Source organism: Heptranchias perlo, chromosome 32 (assembly GCF_035084215.1).
Source record: "Heptranchias perlo isolate sHepPer1 chromosome 32, sHepPer1.hap1, whole genome shotgun sequence".
Classification (NCBI taxonomy): domain Eukaryota; kingdom Metazoa; phylum Chordata; class Chondrichthyes; order Hexanchiformes; family Hexanchidae; genus Heptranchias; species Heptranchias perlo.
In genome coordinates, this window is record NC_090356.1 from 5,861,767 (window position 1) to 5,881,555 (window position 19,789).

Genomic DNA, 19,789 nt, shown 5'->3' on the forward strand with positions numbered 1-19,789 from the left:
GGACAATATGGATACGAAGAAGTGAAAATGAAAAACAGTAAGTGACACTGGTTCTAATACTTTTGCAGCTATCACAATCTATAGTGCCAACGGCCTGTCAGTATTACTGGATGTTGTTCTTCTCTTTTACAAATTTAATTGGTATCTGGAACTAATGACCAAAACTCAAATTGCTTCCAAAATTCAGCCTATGTCCTCTAAATGCAATCTTGCTGGGTGTTACCTCCTAAAATATCTTACAACCAAAAGTGTTCACCCACAGACCCACCCTCTAATACCGGCCTGAGTGAAAGGCCCCTGGAAATGAGATCAGGTGGGGCACTACAATTGGCCTTGGCCTTCCTAAACTAACTAAGGTTCATTATTCTGTGAGCTACATTGGAAAGTGTGTCTGCATTAATGTTGGGTGAGGATAGGATCAGGCATGGTTGTGTTGTTCTCTGGTTGAATAACCTGCCTCCACTCATTGTCTGCACAACTGCACAAAAAGAAAAGGTGATTTGGGAAGATTATTTAATGTTTGCAGCCCAACAAATACGTCTCTGTCTCCTTCAAAACCAACAACAATGCCTCAAGGTTTTTATTTAATTAACTACTAGATGTTCCCTTATGAGAAACACATACATTAGACTAGTTCATTGATCAATCTACCAGTCCTACAAGCTTCAGTCTGCTGAACCTCAAAAATTTCAGTTTAAGACTCTGGGGTTTTAGTCTAATGGGAATGTACAGTTTCATCCATTGAGCCTATGGGGTTTTCTACTGGACCTTTGGGGTTTTAGTCTGCTGCGTTTGTGAGGCCAGGCTGCTGGCCTGTGGGGCTTTAGTCTAGTGAGCTGGTGGGGCTTTCATCTACTGGGCTGGTGGGACTTCAATTTACTGGGCCTATGTGGTTTCAGTCTTCTTGGCTCTGGAATTTCAGTCTATTTGGCCTGTGGGGCTTCAGTCTACTGGGCCTGTGGGGCTTCAGTCTTTTCTCTGTGGGTGTATGCTATGCATTCCTTTGCATTGTTAAAAAAATTCTTCATATTTTCCTTTACATCTCAACTACTCTGTCCCATCGACATGCTTCCACCTTCAGTTGGGACAATGAGGCTGACTGAGAGCAACCTCTTCATGATGACTATAAATGCAGATTGATGATCAGCAAACAGGCATTACAGATGAGTGTCTAATTGCTCCCTGGGGTGGAGCATTCTATTGCTCTATAAACTCCATGTCCTACACAAAACTGGAAATCTTGTCCATTCAACATCAGTCAGTTTAAATGACAGGAGAGATTTATTTTTAGATTTAATTATGCAGAAGTGTTAACTTGCCTAAGCTAGTCTTCTGAGTTAGAAGCCACACCCCAGGACTTCAGCACATAATTCAGACTGACACATCATTGCAGTATTGAGAGAGTGCTGTATTGCCAGAGGCGCTATTCTTCAGATGAAATATCAAATGGTGGCCCTATCTGTTCAGGTAAATGGTAAAAAATCCACAGTAGTATTCAAAGAGTAGTTCCTCTCTAGCCTCTGCATTTATCCTGCAAGAAACATACTCCACCACGCGCCACTCTCCAGCCTGTTCGTTATCCTATGTATAACATTCTCCAGTATGTTCATTAATCCATGTGTAACTCTCTCCATCCTATTCATTGTCCTGTGAAGTGAGGAAAAGTTGTGAGAGCCAACTGATGCAGATCCTTCGCACACCTTGCTGGTCAGATATGGAATGGGATTAGCAGGAATCGGGAGGGGGAACGAGAATTTAGCTCTTTGATAGAAGTGGGAGTACGATACAGGGATGGGAGGGAACATTATATGTGGAAGAAAATCATTAGTGGGCTAAGGACATAATAAATAAACCTTTTGAACAACTGAATTATGGTACAATGTGACAGTTTATGAAGAATAGAGAAAGGCCATTAGGCCACAAACCCATGAGAGTGCTTGTTGGGCCTAACGGCCTGTGTTGGTACACAGTACTCTCACTCACACACCCCCCCACACACACACACAACCCACAGACGTACACCCTCACTCACACAGACACAACACATGCACCCCCCAAACACACAGGCAACCCCACACACACACACACACACACACACACACACACGTACCCCCCTCCCACACACAACCCACCACACACACATGCACACACTCCGCCACACGCACGCACCCCGCTAGACACACACATGCACCGCGCCACACATACACACGCGCGCCACCCACACACACACGCAACTCCCCCACACACACACGCGCAACCCCCACACACACACGCGCACCCCCCACACACACATGCGCTAACCCTCCACACACACGCGCGAGCACCCCCCACACACACACGCGCGAGCACCCCCCCCACACACACGCACGAGCACCCCCCCCACACACACGCACGAGCACCCCCCCCCACACACACACACGCGCGCCCCCCACACACACACACGCCCCACACACACGCAACTCCCCTACACACGCGCACCCCCCACACACACATGCGCTAACCCCCCACACACACGCGCGAGCACCCCCACACACATACGCGCGCGCGCACCCGACACACTCACACGCCCACACCCCACCACTCACACGCCCACACCCCACCACTCACACCCCACCACTCACACGCCCACACCCCACCACTCACACGCCCACACCCCACCACTCACACCCCACCACTCACACGCCCACACCCCACCACTCACACGCCCACACCCCACCACTCACACCCCACCACTCACACGCCCACACCCCACCACTCACACGCCCACACCCCACCACTCACACACACGCCCACACCCCACCACTCACACGCCCACACCCCACCACTCACACGCCCACACCCCACCACTCACACACACACACACACACTCACCCCACACACACCACGAACGCAAAAGCAACCATTTCCAACATTAATTTGCAGCTAGCTGTGATTATGTTCTACACACCTGGCCAATTACACCATCACGTTCCCCAAGTAATTGCCCCCCGGAGAGACACAGGCTGGGCCGGCACAGTAACATGACAATTAAATAACAGCGATTCCTGTAGGTGATGCGAGCAATTGAATTTCCATTTGGACTTAAAGCGAGAAACATGTTGTTCCAGAATGCAGAGTGTGTTGTGACCTCACACGCTGAGTGTTGATTTATTTAACCCTTTGTGTGTAACAAAGCAGTCAGGAATTTTCATATTTTTTACTCAAAATTTTCAAAAACCTTTTTTTTTCTATTCCACCTCAATTAATTTTCCTCCCCCTCCAATTTTTTCCCCTCCCCTCCTGAAGGAAGTATGGATGAGGAAGACCATTCAGTCTATCTTAGCTCATCCATCTAGAAGAACCTATAATCCACCCCATCACAGCATACAACCGTCTGTCAAAAGCCCATCAAGTTTTGGCTTCCTCCACCCTACTGGGATGGCCATTACAACTGTGGTGATGGGGCCAGTTCCAAAGCTGCTGGAAGTCCTCTGACAGCCCATGTAAGGGGCTATACATCATACGTAAGCCTATGCATTAAGTGTGGGTAGGCTATTTGACCATGATAGGCATCATTGCTAAGCCCTTTTTTTGGTCTCGCCCAAAGTCCACACACAGGATGTATTCAGGAGCAGGAACCGTGGTTGATTTTTATCCCCCCTTAACCCAGTGACACTGAGTCAATTGTAGCATCCCCACTGCTATTCCAGCTGAGGTCAGCTAACTCAGCACAATCAAGAATTAATTTGAGACCTTCTGCTCTGTATTGTTAGACATCGCGCACCACCTTTACTCACTAGATAATTTCGGTAAGGTTTTATATCTGTGAGTGAGTAGTCCTTATAATTCATGAACACTAAAATCACATGTTGGTTATGGTCAGCAACTCGTATGGAACATAAATTGTATCACACAGGTCTTTTCTTGTATTAAGAAAGTTAGATGAAGGACCAAGATCCATGGTGCAGGACACACCATGGTTGAAAAGCAATAAGATGTGATAAATCAAAAGTAGTGTTTGGTGATGACAATCTTGGTATTTAAAAGCCTGTAGGTTGTAGGAGGAAAAGAAGACTAGGGTGGCGTTGCATAGTTTTGAGATCTTGGGAAAGAATGTGTTAGTCTTGATTTCTACACAGCAAGGATTCAGGGAGCAGGAAGAGCTTGTAGATTCCATGCTACATATATACTACATGTTAGGCAATTAAAATGATAAATTGTTAGGTATAAATATTAATTTCAAATCTAAACTGTATTGGTGCAGGCATTGCAGGCAAGTGCTGCAGACTTCACTGTAAAATGTTTCTCTTTCACTTGTCTGACCGCCTTTTCAGTGTAAAATACTGTGCATTATATGCAAAAAAATGATGGTAATTCCAGTGCAGGAAGTGCTATTGCAGTCATCAAAGAGTTAAATTACTTTCTGTGTTGTTAAATACATTTTTCACTTTTTGAAGGGCTGCTTGGTAACAGTCTCTCTGTGTCCTGATTTCTGCTACTTGCCACTTTGCATCCAGTGAGACTAACAGGGCAAAAGTTATATTTTAGCTAACCTCTCTAACCGGCCCTGTTACACTTTTAGCTTTGGTTCACCTGCTCCCCTCCTAGTTAGTTACACACATCTCCCTAGTAACATCATAGTAACATAACACAACCCCGTCCACTGGGGTCACTTACAGAGTCTCAGAAGATCCATAGGGAGCATCAATGTTGCAATTTAAAGTTCATTTATGGAAAGGGAAAAAAATACCAAAAATAGTCCGCTTGTATCTCTCCTCAACCAAAGCATCTGTAACACAGTAATTCCTCTTGACCTAATCTCTTTTTTCACAACACTGCACACCAATTTAACATCACACTTGAGGGGACAAGTGTCTTTCTCAGTAACAAAGGACTATGTGCTTCCTTACATTTACAGTCGCCATATTAAATATACAAGGGGGGAATTTCCCGATTTTTGCACTGGCAGCCTCGCCCACCAGGAGCCTGTGTCGGAAACTGGGCACATGCCAAACATGATTCTCTTACCATTTGGGCATCAATCCCAGGCCTCTGCCGGTACAGTACTGGGAGCACCCGCTAGGAGGTGCTTGGTTTCAATGGCAGCCCCGTTTTGATTGTCCCTCCCAAAAAGGCTGGAGTTTGGGTTTCAGCAGGCTTGAAGCCACATCCTACCACTCCATGGTACACTGCCTTGTTGCCCCAGTGCTCTGCTCCACCATTCTTTTCAAAATGTTTTAAACCAGACAGAAAACGAACATTGACTGCAGTTGGTGCGATGGAGTATGCTTCCGACCCCATATCCTCTCCATCACCAAGACCGCTTACTTCCACCTCTATAATATGGCCCGTTTCTGCCTCTGCCTCAGCCCATCTGTTGCTGAAACCCTGCTCCATCCCTTTGTTATCTCCAGACTCGACTATTCCAATGCTCTCCTGGCCCGCCCCCCACCTACCACCCTCTGTAAAGTTGAGCTCATCCAAAACTTTGCTGCCCGTATCCTAACTCCCGTTCACCCATCGCCCCTGTGCTCGCTGACCTACATTGGCTCCCGGCCCGACAACACCTCAATTTTAAAATTCTCATCCTTATGTTCAAATCCTTCTATAGCCCTGCCCCTCCATGGGCTCAATTTTGAAATGGTGGCAGGTTGGCAGCGGGGGGATGAAGGTGCGCATGGCAAACCCGAATAAACAAAACTTAATGTTTCTGACCCGATCGCATTGTAATTGATGGTGATTAACGTGCTCTCCGGGATTCGCGCCAGCAGCCAGCCTGATTGACGGTGGGGGGTGGAAGAGGGGGAAGACCGGGCGTGGAAGAGGGGGAAGACCGGGGGTGGAAGAGGGGGAAGACCGGGGGTGGAAGAGGGGGAAGACCGGGGGTGGAAGAGGGGAAGATCGGGCGGACATCATGGGGGTGAAGAGGGGGAGATCGGAAAGGGAGACATCGGACATAGCAGCAGGGTGGAAAGTTAGGTTGATTTTATGTTTTAACTTCGTGCAATTCATTTAATTTCCTTTTTCCTGATCCGGCCCTTCACATCTGGTTTCACCTAGCATGAATCAGAAGCTATGGGAAAACCACCCAGGTAAGTTAAAAATCGTTCCAACTACCTAATATGTCACATGTGCCGTACGTATCTCAATGAGGTACATTTGGCTCTTTAACTATCATCCAGCCGGCTTTAATTGCCGGATTCGGGCGCACACAGGTGTGTCTGTGGGGAACTCAGAAGTTGGCGGGTTGGAGCCGGCTTCCGAACCTGAACGAGATTTCTCCGATTTTCGGAGCCCCCCCCCCCGCCCCCAACGCACCCGCAATTTCCCAGGAAAATCGAGCCCCATATCTCTATAACCTCTCCAGCCCTTCTACCCTCCGAGATCTCTGATCTCCTCCAACTCTGGACTCTTGCGCAACCCCGATTTCCTTTGCTCTACTATTGGTGGTTGTGCCTTCAGCTGTCTAGGCCCTAAGCTCTGGAATTCCCTCTCTAAACCTCTCCGTCTCTCTATCCTCCTTTAAGTCACTCCTTAAAACCTACCTCTTTGACCAAACTTTTGGTCATCAGTCCTAATATCTCTTTATGTGGCTCAGTGTCAAATTTTGTCTGATTACGCTCCTATGAAGCACCTTGAGATATTTTACTACATTAAAGACACTATATTTGAATGCAAGTTGTTGTTGTTAGCCCTTGATGTACACAAGTGATTCAATTCGGAGAAGAGGCTGACAGAATTGGACTGTTCGAAAGGTTGACTGGAGGCATGACCCATGTCTTTAAGGTTGCATTTACACTGCTAGCACTGCATGAGTGCAAGGCCGTTTCACTTTGTACCAATGCTAAAATAAGTTATTTTGTGAGGCTCCCCTCCCGATGCGGAGCCTTGGGAGTGCAGGTCAGAGATAGAGCTTTAACACTATAAGGGCAGATTCTGAGACCTGAGCTCCAGTCTAGCATGCGAGCCTCACAAAATTGCCTCTATAATATAAATTCAGAGTCAGGTGCTGATCTGACTCCAGAGGGAAGCAGCGTGATACTGGTGTGACGCTCCCTGGTCGAATACTGACTCTGGATTTCCACTACAGGTTAATTTTGCAAATCTCCGCTCCCAGTATACAGCCTCATTAGACGGGATGAGGGTTGCAGAATCTACCCAATAATGTTATAGTCACATCTCCAATCTGCGCTCCTATTTAGCAAAACACTACAGTGAGATTGCAGTCTCACAAAATTGCCCCTTTAGAACGTCATAGCATTGGTGCCTGGCACCAATGCCACAATCGTATTGTAAATGCATCCTTAAAGGCTAAAGGAACTGTATGTTAGCAAGATATTTAACACAAACCGCAATCATTAAATTAGCACGCCTCAGGTGAGAGGAGAGATTTCTTTCCCCTTAGGATTGTACATTTGTGGAATAGTTCTCATTGAAAATAATTAAAAGAATAGGAATGTGTAGGGGGAGGGCTTTTAATATAAATATTTCACTGTATTTAGGTGAAAGTAAGATTAAAACAAATCTTGTACTTTGTAGAAGATATTAATATTTTCTGGTACTGTTTTCATGCCCATATGTGCATGTCACGTCAGGTCACCCCTCTTGGCTGGTCAACTGTGGGAGCATGGGAAATCTGATGGATCAGAGGAATCATTTCAGGCCTTGATCCTGATCAGAAGGCATTTGAGCCTGGAAAATCCAGTGCTTTATAGCTCTTAGAGAGCCGGCACAGGTTGTGGGTTCAGGTCCAGCTCCAGAGATCTGAGCACATAATCTGGAATGGCAGTACTGAGGGAATGCTGCACTGTCGGAGGTGCCGTCTTTTGTTGTGTGCAAATTTGCTGCTGCATTTATCTACATTACAACAGTGACTATAGTTCAAAAATCCTTAAATGGCTGGGAAGTGCATGAGGATGTGAAAGGTGCTATATAAATGCAAGTTCTTTTTTTTCTGAATAAAACTCCTCTCACACATGCAGATGTACCATAAGTAAGAATGTAACATTTGGGTTTCCTAACAGGGGAAAAGATTTTCTTTGGTTACCGTGTGTTAGCGACATCATTAAAGATCATGGAAAACCGTTAGCTATTTCTAGAGAAATTTTAAAAGCATTCACTAAAACTAACAATCAACAGAAATCTTCCCACTGTGCGCACAATGTTGCCAGCACAAGTGACCAGAGGTAATCTTCCCTTAAGAGTTAGTAAAGCCAATGTAACATTGAGATCCCCATTCCAGCCCTCACCCTCCCCCCACCGTAGCCTACAATTGTTTCTTAAATGAATCCAGGATTTTGGTCTCCACTATTCGAACAAGAAGACCATTCCAAGTGTTGATCACTTTCTGTAGAAGAACTTCCTGAACCATATAAGTGAGGCTCTTTTAAATCTGGCCCAGATAACTCAGATGATGGAATTTGTGACTCTAATCCCAGGATCAGGGTTTTAATGCAACCTACTCCATATGCACTCATGACCTATATCGGATGACGCTTATAAACCACTTCCCTCAATTGTCACAGAGAGGAATGGGGTTGACTAAATCAGATAGCAGTGTGTAAAAGATGGATAGGAATGGAGTTGCATTTGCTAGGAAGTAAGTAATCTTTGTGTTAATTAACACTCACTTATTTGTTGTTCCGCATGTCCAAGCCTGATTTAAAAAGCCCATTACACCACAGCTTTAATTGGAACAGTGTTTGATTCCTATGGAGGGTCTATGCTCTGAGTTACAACATTAGTCCCAAACATGATCTTATACTCTTGTTGACCAGGGAAGCCAAACTTGAGTAGATTTGATGTTGTGTTACAGAAAAATACCCTCATCTATCGTATAGTCTTTCAACAACAATAACAGCAACAACTTGCACTTATATAGTGCCTTTAATGTAAAAAAAACAGATGTAGGAAATGTAGAAAAAAATGACAAAATGGATGCTGAGCCAAAGAAGGAGATATTAAGAGAGAGCCGATCAAACATTTGGTCAAAGGTGGGTTTTAAGGAGCATCTTAAAGGGGAGGCGGTGGTATAGATGCAGAGGAGATTAGGGAGGGAATTCCACAGCATGGGGCCTAAAAGACTGAAGGTACAGCCACCAATAATGGGCAAAAGCAGAGAGCACAAAAGGCTAGAGTCAAAGGAACGGAAAGTTTGCAGGGAGAGGGGGGGGGGTTGTAGGGCTGGAGGAGGTTAGAGATAGGGGGGCAAGTCCATGATAGGGTTTAAGCATGTTGATAAGAATTTTAAATTGGAGGCATCAGAGAACCAACAGCCAATGTAGGTCAGCAAGGACAGCAGTGATAGGTGAGCGGGACCTGATGTGGGATAGCATACAAGCAGCAGAGTTTTGGATGAACATATATGAAGTCGGAAGCTCAGCTTGGGGTTGAATAAGATGCCGAGATTGTCAGATTCAGACTGAGACCATGGCTGGGGAGGGGTACGGAATTGGTGACGAGAGTACAGAGTTTGTGGCAGCTGGCTTCAGTCTTTCCAATGTTTAACTGGAGAAAATTATGGTTATTCACGACTGGCTATCAGACAAACAGTCTGACAATAAAGAGGCAGTGGAGGGGTCGAGAGAGGTGGCAAGGAAGTAGACCTTGGTGTCATCAGCATACATGTCTATGATTCCATCCCTCCGGATGATGCTGCCAAAGGACGACATGTAAATGAGGAAAAGATGGGGGCCAAGAATAGATCCTTGTGGGATTGCAGAAGTAACGGTGCAGGGGTAGGAAGAGAAGCCATTGCTGCAGATGCTCTGGCTACGATCAGATAGGTAAATGTAGAACCAATCAAGGGCAATCCCACTGAGCTGGACAATGGATTAAAGAATTTGGAGGAGGATGGTGTGGATAACTGTGTCAGAGGGTGGAGAGAGATCGAGGAGGATGTGAAGGGATAATGCCACCAAGGTCATCGTCACAGAGGACATGATTTCTGACCTTGGTTAGGCCCGGTTTGGGTGCTGTGGTAGGAACGGACACCTGATTAGAGAGATTCAAATGGAGCTGCGGGAAAGATGGCCACAGATTTGGGAGATAACATCACGTTCAGGAACTTTAGAGAGGAAATGGGGGTTGGAAATGGGGCAGTAGTCTGCAAGAGCAGAGGAGTAGACGGTGGATTTTTTGAGGAGGTGGGTGATAACAGTTGTTTTGAAAGGAAGGCAGACAGTACCTAAGGAGAGGGTTAGCAATTTAGTTGGAATGAGGTCAAGGAAGAAGGAGGTGGGTCTCGTGGACAAGATGAGCTCATAGAGAGCATGAGGGGAGATAGGAGAGAAACTAGAGAAACAGTGTTGTGTGGCACTACCACCGTGCTAAATGGGATAGATTCAGAATGGATCTAGCAGCTCAAAACTGGGCACCCATGAGGCGCTGTGGGCCATCAGCAGCAGCAGAATTGTATTCCAGCACAATCTGTAACCTCATGGCCCGGCATATTCCTCACTCTACCATTACCAACAAGCCAGGGGATCAACCCTGGTTCAATGAGGAGTGTAGAAGAGCATGCCAGGAGCAGCACCAGGCGTACCGAAAAATGAGGTGCCAACCTGGTGAAGCTACAACTCAGGACTACATGCATGCTAAACAGCGGAAGCAACATGCTATAGACAGAGCTAAGCGATTCCGCAACCAACGGATCAGATCAAAGCTCTGCAGCCCTGCCACATCCAGTCGTGAATGGTGGTGGACAATTAAACAACTAACGGGAGGAGGAGGCTCTGCAAACATCCCCATTCTCAATGATGGCGGAGTCCAGCACGTGAGTGCAAAAGACAAGGCTGAAGCGTTTGCAACCATCTTCAGCCAGAAGTGCCGAGTGGATGATCCAGCTCAGCCTCCTCCCGATATCCCCACCATCACGGAAGCCAGTCTTCGGCCAATTCGATTCACTCCACGTGATATCAAGAAACGGCTGAGTGCACTGGATACAGCAAAGGCTATGGGCCCCGACAACATCCCAGCTGTAGTGCTGAAGACTTGTGCTCCAGAACTAGCTGCGCCTCTAGCCAAGCTGTTCCAGTACAGCTACAACACTGGCATCTACCCGACAATGTGGAAAATTGCCCAGGTATGTCCTGTCCACAAAAAGCAGGACAAATCCAATCCGGCCAATTACCGCCCCATCAGTCTACTCTCAATCATCAGCAAAGTGATGGAAGGTGTCATCGACAGTGCTATCAAGCGGCACTTACTCACCAATAACCTGCTCACCGATGCTCAGTTTGGGTTCCGCCAGGACCACTCGGCTCCAGACCTCATTACAGCCTTGGTCCAAACATGGACAAAAGAGCTGAATTCCAGAGGTGAGGTGAGAGTGACTGCCCTTGACATCAAGGCAGCATTTGACCGAGTGTGACACCAAGGAGCCCTAGTAAAATTGAAGTCAATGGGAATCAGGGGGAAAACTCTCCAGTGGCTGGAGTCATACCTAGCACAAAGGAAGATGGTAGTGGTTGTTGGAGGCCAATCATCTCAGCCCCAGGGCATTGCTGCAGGAGTTCCTCAGGGCAGTGTCCTAGGCCCAACCATCTTCAGCTGCTTCATCAATGACCTTCCCTCCATCATAAGGTCAGAAATGGGGATGTTCGCTGATGACTGCACAGTGTTCAGTTCCATTCGCAACCCCTCAGATAATGAAGCAGTCCGAGCCTGCATGCAGCAAGACCTGGACAACATCCAGGCTTGGGCTCATAAGTGGCAAGTAACATTCGCGCCAGATAAGTGCCAGGCAATCACCATCTCCAACAAGAGAGAGTCTAACCACCTCCCCTTGATGTTCAACGGCATTACCATCGCTGAATCCCCCACCATCAACATCCTGGGGGTCACCATTGACCAGAAACTTAACTGGACCAGCCATATAAATACTGTGGCTACAACAGCAGGTCAGAGGCTGGGTATTCTGCGGCGAGTGACTCACCTCCTGACTCCCCAAAGCCTTTCCACCATCTACAAGGCACAAGTCAGGAGTGTGATGGAATACTCTCCACTTGCCTGGATGAGTGCAGCTCCAACAACACTCAAGAAGCTCGACACCATCCAAGATAAAGCAGCCCGCTTGATTGGCACCCCATCCACCACCCTAAACATTCACTCCCTTCACCACCGACGCACTGTGGCTGCAGTGTGCACCATCCACAGGATGCACTGCAGCAACTCGCCAAGGCTTCTTCGACAGCACCTCCCAAACCCGTGACCTCTACCACCTAGAAGGACAAGAGCAGCAGGCACATGGGAACAACACCACCTGCACGTTCCCCTCCAAGTCACACACCATCCCGACTTGGAAATATATCGCCGTTCCTTCATTGTCGCTGGGTCAAAATCCTGGAACTCCCTTCCTAACAGCACTGTGGGAGAACCGTCACCACACAGACTGCAGCGGTTCAAGAAGGCGGCTCACCACCACCTTCTCGAGGGCAATTAGGGATGGGCAATAAATGCTGGCCTCGCCAGCGACGCCCACATCCCGTGAACAAATAAAAAAAAAGATGGGTTCAAGCTGGGACAAGAGGGAGCCTGGGGGGAAGATTTGGCTTGGTGGGTAAGATAAGGGGGGAAAGCAGCAGGTCTCATTTTTTCTATCTGTCGCTCACTCTCTGCCTCTCTGTCCCACTCTCTTATGTATTCAAGAAGTTTCTAATTAACTAAATCCTTCACTAAATCTCTTTGCATAAAATATTTATGGGTTTTGGGCTGTAGAATAGTCTGATAAAGTTTCAATTGATTATGGAAAACTCTCTCTCAATCCTTTTCCCACTCTGGAGTCTGGTGACCAGTGCACTTTCAGGTACCAGTGTTGGGTCAGTCCTTTTGTGTTAAGCTTGCCCATTCTATCATATAGCCATTTCTTCTCTACCTGCCTCTTGATCTATTACCTTGTCAGCCTTGGCTCAGTGGTAGCATCTTCATCTCTGAGTCAGAAGGTAATGGGTTCCAGAGACTTGAGCATATATTCTACACTGATACCTCAGTGCAGTAATGAGGAAGTGCTGCACTGTTGGAGGTGCCGTCTTTCGGATAAGACGTTAAGCCAAGGTCCCTTCTGCCCTATCAGGTGGAGGTAAAAGATCCCATGGCACTATTTGAAGAAGAGCAGGGGACTTGCCAGGCCAACATTTCTCTCTCAATAAACACCACTAACACAGATTATCTGGTCATTTATCTCACTGCTGTTTGTGGGACCTTGCTGTGTGCAAATTGGCTGCTGTGTTTCCCTACATTACAACAGTGACTATACCTTAAAAGTACCTCATTGGCTGTGAACAACTTTAAGATGTCCTGAGGTCGTGAAAGGTGCTGTACAATTAAATTTCCGACTTTCTTTACTTCAGTTTTTCAGTAATAATTCTAAAAACCTTCTCTGTGACCCACAGTGCCATTTTTCTCATTATAATCCATCTCATCACTTCTATTTTCTCTCATACTAACTCAAATACCCTCTTATTAGTCTTCCTTCGGTAGCAACATAACTCAGAGTCACAATTTATTGTCTTACTTCAGCAACAGAAGTCAAATGTTCATATCTATACATTGTTTTTGACCACACATAATACTTAAGCACTTCAGCTCTTAATATTAACAGTCCACAGGTTGGGAATCCTACCCATGGATTTTGCCAGATCTATACTCATAACACACCTTGAAAAAAAAATTAAAGGGAAATTAGTAGAATGGTGATTCTCATGAAGTACACTGTGAAAGTTCTGCTAAAAAAATCATATAAGAAAGAATAAAAAGGAAATTGGTCTGGGATTTAAGCAGGAACAGGCTGGTTTTAGAACTAAAGAAGGAACATGCAACGGAATATTTGGTTTGTGATGGATTTGTAACAAGGCAATAGAAACAAAGAGTTAAGTGTATCTGTGCTTTGATTATGAGAAAATGCTTGACAGGATAAATTAAGATCAATAGGTTTCCTGCGTTGAGTTGGAAATGGTGGAAAATGCATGAGACTTACAATCTTTATAGGAAACAAGTGGCAATAAAAGTTAATGAAACATGGATGATTTATACTAGCCAACTGTTTCTATATAAACAGTACTCCAAATTCATTATGAGATAGTCTGGGTAACTTAGAAATTGGATTCAAGATCAATGAAAGATTGATAAACAACCTAATTGTACCCTGATGATATAGTACTAACTGAAGATGCAAGAGAGAGATTATGAGCGATACTTGAGGTAAATAAGTCAAGTTTGGAATACAGATTTAAAATAAATGCTAAGAAGACAAAGTTAATGGTAATGACAAAAAAAGAGGGGCTCCCAAAAAGTCCACTTACAGTGAATAATATGGAAATAGAGCAAGTGGATAAAATTGTTTATTGGGGTAGTGTAGTAATGTCAGATAGCCAAAGCAACAAAGAAACTATGGATAGTGATTACAAAAGAGATATTTAACAACATGAAGCAGCTTCTGTATAACTGTAAAATCACACTGGTGATAAGTAAGAATAAGTCTTATACGTGGGCGACAGAACTATCCAAAAGAAAATACTTGTGAAGCATAAATACAACCTTTTATATGAATGGAGATATGGGGGGAGATTTTTTGTATTGGTGCTGTCAGTGGATGTCATGGGGGGGAGGCACACATCAGGAAATTGTGTGCCCCTGGCCCATGATTTTCCATTTGTTGAAATTAATGCAGTAGAAAATCTTCCCTATAGTTTCATTTCTCCTAACTCTTTCATTGCAACACATCTGCTTTTATGTCAAAAAAATCTGGTACCTATTTTTGTTTAGTTATATAACTCTGATAGAATCCCCTGTCCTTTTACCATTGGCGAATCTCTGCTCCATGTATTACACACCCTTCCAGATCCCCAAACCAGGAGCCAACAATATTGAACCACACCTGATCTTAGCCTGTTAATCAGGCAGGAAAACTAAGTCTGGCATTACTCCACAGATCAATCACTTAAACTACACATTTTGATTATAATTAATGTTTGTGGAGCATTTTAATTTTTTTGCATCCATACAACAAAGTTATCTGCAACATTTCAATACAGTGCTAGACTTGTCCTAGTACAAGTAAGGTGTGTACTATGTGAGACCTGTTCCAGTACAGGTACTGCATGTACTCTGTTTGACATGAACAAGGAAAGATACAGTATATAATCTGTTAGACCTGTCCTAATACAGGTACAGTGTATACTGTATTAGACCTCTCCCAGTGCAGGTACTGTATGTACTGTGTGGGACCTGACCCAGCATAGATGTTAGACCTGTTCCAGTACAAGTTTTATATATACTGCAGACCTCTATTGTACTTGCTGGATTTGATGGTAGGATTTGGGAATAGGCAAAATAAACATGACTGACTTCAGAATTTCTAATATAACAATATTGTGCAATAATTAAAAGTTTTAGATTCTGGGCAGTTGATTGGATAGGGTCATTGAGGACAGCCACAGATTCTAATGCCTGCACTTTGTCCCACCTTCTTACTACGGCTTCTGATGGCACCTATACATGTAGGGACTGAATAAAGATAGAGAAAAAAAATCAGATTAGACCTAACAAAGTTGGGTTAGTGTTTCAACCATTATATTTATTTACAGTTACAAGAGATTTGATTGTTTGCCCCCTGTAATCAAATTAGTTTTGCTGAGGAGACCCGAATTTCAATGAATGTTTTCACTGGCGTTTGCACTTGGATTTTCCTTAAACAGCTAATTTTCCCTTAGCATCTCTTGAGGGGAGGATGTGGTGAAGTCTCATTCATTGCTGAAGTCTGCCTCCTGATTGGTTTACCATGGGGAGGATTGATGGTATCGGGCGAGATGTCCATAGGCTTCAACCATTCAATAGTATGAATGTGAAGGCTTAACTTTGGGAAATCATCTTATCCCTTTAGAACCTCAAAAATCCAGCAAGTGTATATTTTGTTCAGGGTGACAAGCTAACTACTTTCAGTATTCTTCTTAAGGAACGAGTTCAATGAATCAGAAAATTAAACATGAAAGATTAACCCAAACCTTTCCAGTGTTTGACACATAACATGATAAGTTATATATAGAGCAGTTTGAATTTTATTTTGAATTAGGGACTGTTTCATTTAAATCTTTAATTCAAAGATACTTTTCACATGGAACAATTGGTGACTTCTGGAGATATTTTTTTCCCCCAAATGGTGTTTTTATCTTTTTACCCCCTTCCCCTCTTGATGGTTTCCCTCAGCCAAACCAAGGTCAGGTGACCTGGAATTATATTGTAGAATTTTACAGCACAGAAGGAGGCCACTCAACCCCTCACACCGTTACTGGCTTTCTCAAAAGAGCTAGTCACGCGATCTCTTTTGCTATACTCTTTTAAATTTTATTTTTCAAATATTTATCCACTTTCCTTTAAAAGCAATTATGAATTTTGCTTCTACCACTGTTGGGTGCCCCAAACTGTGGCCTAACCAATGATTTTTACAGATTTAGCATTACCTCTGCTTTTACACCTGTACTTAATCCTCTGCTTATGCCTGGAGTTTCCAAACTAAGGCTTGCAGGATATATACGACCTATGAACACTGGTAATCCAGCTCACCTGCCAGGCAATCCAATTCTATTTGGGCTTACATTTCTGACTCACCGCTTTGTCCTGTGAATTATGCAGGCCTAGAGGTTTGGTATGGCCTTGTTGGTGAATAAATCTTAAATCAGGTCACCCAGATCTATCAACATCTGCAGCTTGAGATCAAAATTAATGGGAATGAGTGTAAACTTTACAGCCCTGATTTTGTGAGAATGGCAAAAAAAGCTTGTTCCATGGCACAGCCACACGTGTGCTGGCAGCTCAGGGGACGCACTGGACCAAAGTTTTCAATGGGAGGCCCACCTTCAGTGAAAGGCTACTGGCATATGAAAAGCTTTCCCAGAGAACTTGGCCTTTAGCACACTTGGCTGGGGAGTGCAAAATCCGGCAAGGCAACAGCTCTTAAAGGGATGCAGCTATCCAATAAAGGGGAAGTCATGGTAGCAAAAGTAGACTAATTATTTTGAGTGGCGCAGCAGACATCATCAATCAAGGGGCAAACTTAAATTGGAAACTGCCACTCCCTCTAGGAGGTACAATTTCAAGCATTGTACATAATCATTGCCCTTTTGCAAGCAGTTTTCCACTGTGCCAAAACTGCAAGGCACATTTTTCTTGAAGGTGCAGGTGACAATTGAAGAACAGCAAACAGATGCTGAGCTGTCCAAGCCAAGAAGCTCCTCTGTTGTTAGGGGGATACTCAGTGTGGTCAGCAGTTATGGATGCAGAAGATGGTCCTTTTCTCCTAAGATCCAGTAACCCAGTGTTTCTTTTCCTTCAAATAATGCAGACACTGAGGACTGCTGCACGATAAAGACAATGTGGCTTATTCTAGTCTAGGCCTGTGCATATCTGTTGCTGGGAAGTGTGTCAATCAGGCCCAAGATGACTACTTGTATAATTTTCCCTTCTGTAGGAGAAAGCAGTTGGTTCTTGTTCCCAAAGATGGCATGTCTGAGATTGGAGACCTGGCATATGAGAAATTTATTTTATTATTGAGAATTTGCTCTGTATCAATTTTTGTCTGATTATGCTCCTGTGAAGCACCTTACGATGTTTTCCTACATTAAAGGCGCTATATAAATGCAAGTTGTTGTCGTTGTTGTTGTTCCCATGATGGCTGTCAATGACAACTTTGTCTATCTCATTAGGTTTCTTTCCCTTCCACTTTATGCACTACTCCATGATGAAGAAAGCAACCCATCAACCAAGGATCAGGCAATTTCACTGTCAGAATAGAGTGCCAGTGTATAGAACCAAGGCGTAGTAGAATTATGGGTTCCGGTCTGTGATTTACCACGTGCCATATCACCATGTAAAGGGTCAATGCCAGGCTTCCCGCACAGGAAGGAAGCAAAAAGCATAGCATACCCATGTCATCGCTGGGCTGCTATATGAACCTCTTAGTGGTGGGTTTCAGAGTGTCATAGTCAGATGCCTGGGAGCAAATTGGCAATCTGCCTTCTTGGTTAGGGGTGGTGTATGGAACAGGGAGCTCCAAGAAAGAAAATAAGGTGAAAATACCTTGTCATTTATCACATTGCTGTTTGTGGGACTTTGCTATGCACAAATTGGCTGCCACCTTTCCCTATACCACAACAGTGACTACACTTCAAAAGTACTTCATTGGCTGTAAAGGGCTATGGGACGTCCTGAGGTCGAAAAGGCGCTATATAAATGCAAGCTCCTTCTTTCTTCCTTCCTCACAAACAAACTTTGCTGCTCACAGACTCCACTCCCCCTCAACCCCTATCAACCGCCTGGAACACAAAAAAAATTCCTACAGCTGGCAATCTTACAAGTGCAAATTGAAAACTAACAAAGAGGAAGTTTACAGCAGCATTAGTAGAAAGAAAATAAAGCCGTTTAGTGACTGTGACAGTTGAAGCCTCCTGCAGACAGCCCTTCAGGAGGTGTCGGCAGACTCTTCATCTTTAAAGGGAAACCGTCCTCGTGAAAAAAATACGTTTGCAAACCTATTTTCCATTGTTGGGGGGTGGGTGTGTGAAGCAAGGTGTGCTCCCTTTTATCATGTTGGCGTCATGCAGAAGCGAGGTGATGTGTTTTGACACAATTTATGTCATTGGACTAAACTGTTTGCAAACAAATTTTTTAAAAGGGTTTCTCTGATACATTTTTTTCATGAAGACAATGCCCCTTTAAAAAAAAACTGAAGGTGCAGTCTGCAATTATTGGAGGAATTTGAAGTTATCAGTTGGCTGGAAGGAATAGCCATTCCTGTTCAGATGCCATTTTAGTGTTTTAGCAGCACTGTACCTTTCACCCGACCACTGTCACTGATTCAGTGCTTTCATACATGTTAATTGTCCCCAACCCCCAGTTATGTAAGGTAAGGAACGCCATTCTTACGGAAAAGAAACAGGGAAGTACAATGTTCTGTAATATACAGTAGCTAGAATCTCGGAGTTCCTTAGACCGCCCTCCCTTTTAATAATATGCGGAATGACATTCTAATAGGATTGATCTTAACTGATTTTAAAAAAATCAATAAAATTGTTCTCTAGTGTCTCGTTGAATTTAACAATCATTTTTGTAACAATAATAGATCCTGTAGTATTTCTGACACATATCTATGCAAAATGCATAATACAGATGATGACAATGTATAGATACATATATATATATGAAAGACGATATTTGTAAATGCGCCGGGGAAACCTTTAATAAAATGAGATTCTGTAGTGAGATTTGGTGTTCAATACATGAAAGATTTGAAACTATCTACGTAATTGATTTGTAAACGAAAGATTAAATATATATTAAATTATCAACTGAAGTGCTACAACTGTTCGTACGCGGATATTACCGCTTATTTATAATGCTAATAGTCAACAATTAAGTCCAATATGCAACGATACTTTAACTAAATACACGTCCTTTGCATTTAAAGCAAATTAAGCGAAATGAAACCGCGTTATTCTGCAATCGAACGAAAGCTAAAATTATGCATAAATATGTATATATATATTAAATTTAAACCCTCGAATGGTTTGAAATTGAGCGTACACGTACTTCGTCAAGGAAATAATGCCCCTTTTCTGCCGTCGTCAAATATATGTATTGCGTTATAAATATGCACACAATCCACCCCACAGGAGGAAATAATTTAGATACAAATAGTAACTCTGCATCAAAATACTAACTGTTACTATTAAGTATCCCGAACAGTTTCAGAGAATAACAGAGGAAAATACATTAATAATATTAATTTAATAGAGATCAAATCAACTTTCAAAGTTTA

General features: G+C 44.0%; 1 protein-coding gene across 1 annotated transcript in view; it reads right to left on the reverse strand.

Annotated features, from left to right (window-relative positions):
- tp73 (tumor protein p73) overlaps positions 1 to 19,789 on the reverse strand; it is a 158,923-nt gene that overhangs the window by 138,838 nt on the left and 296 nt on the right. The window lies entirely within an intron of this gene.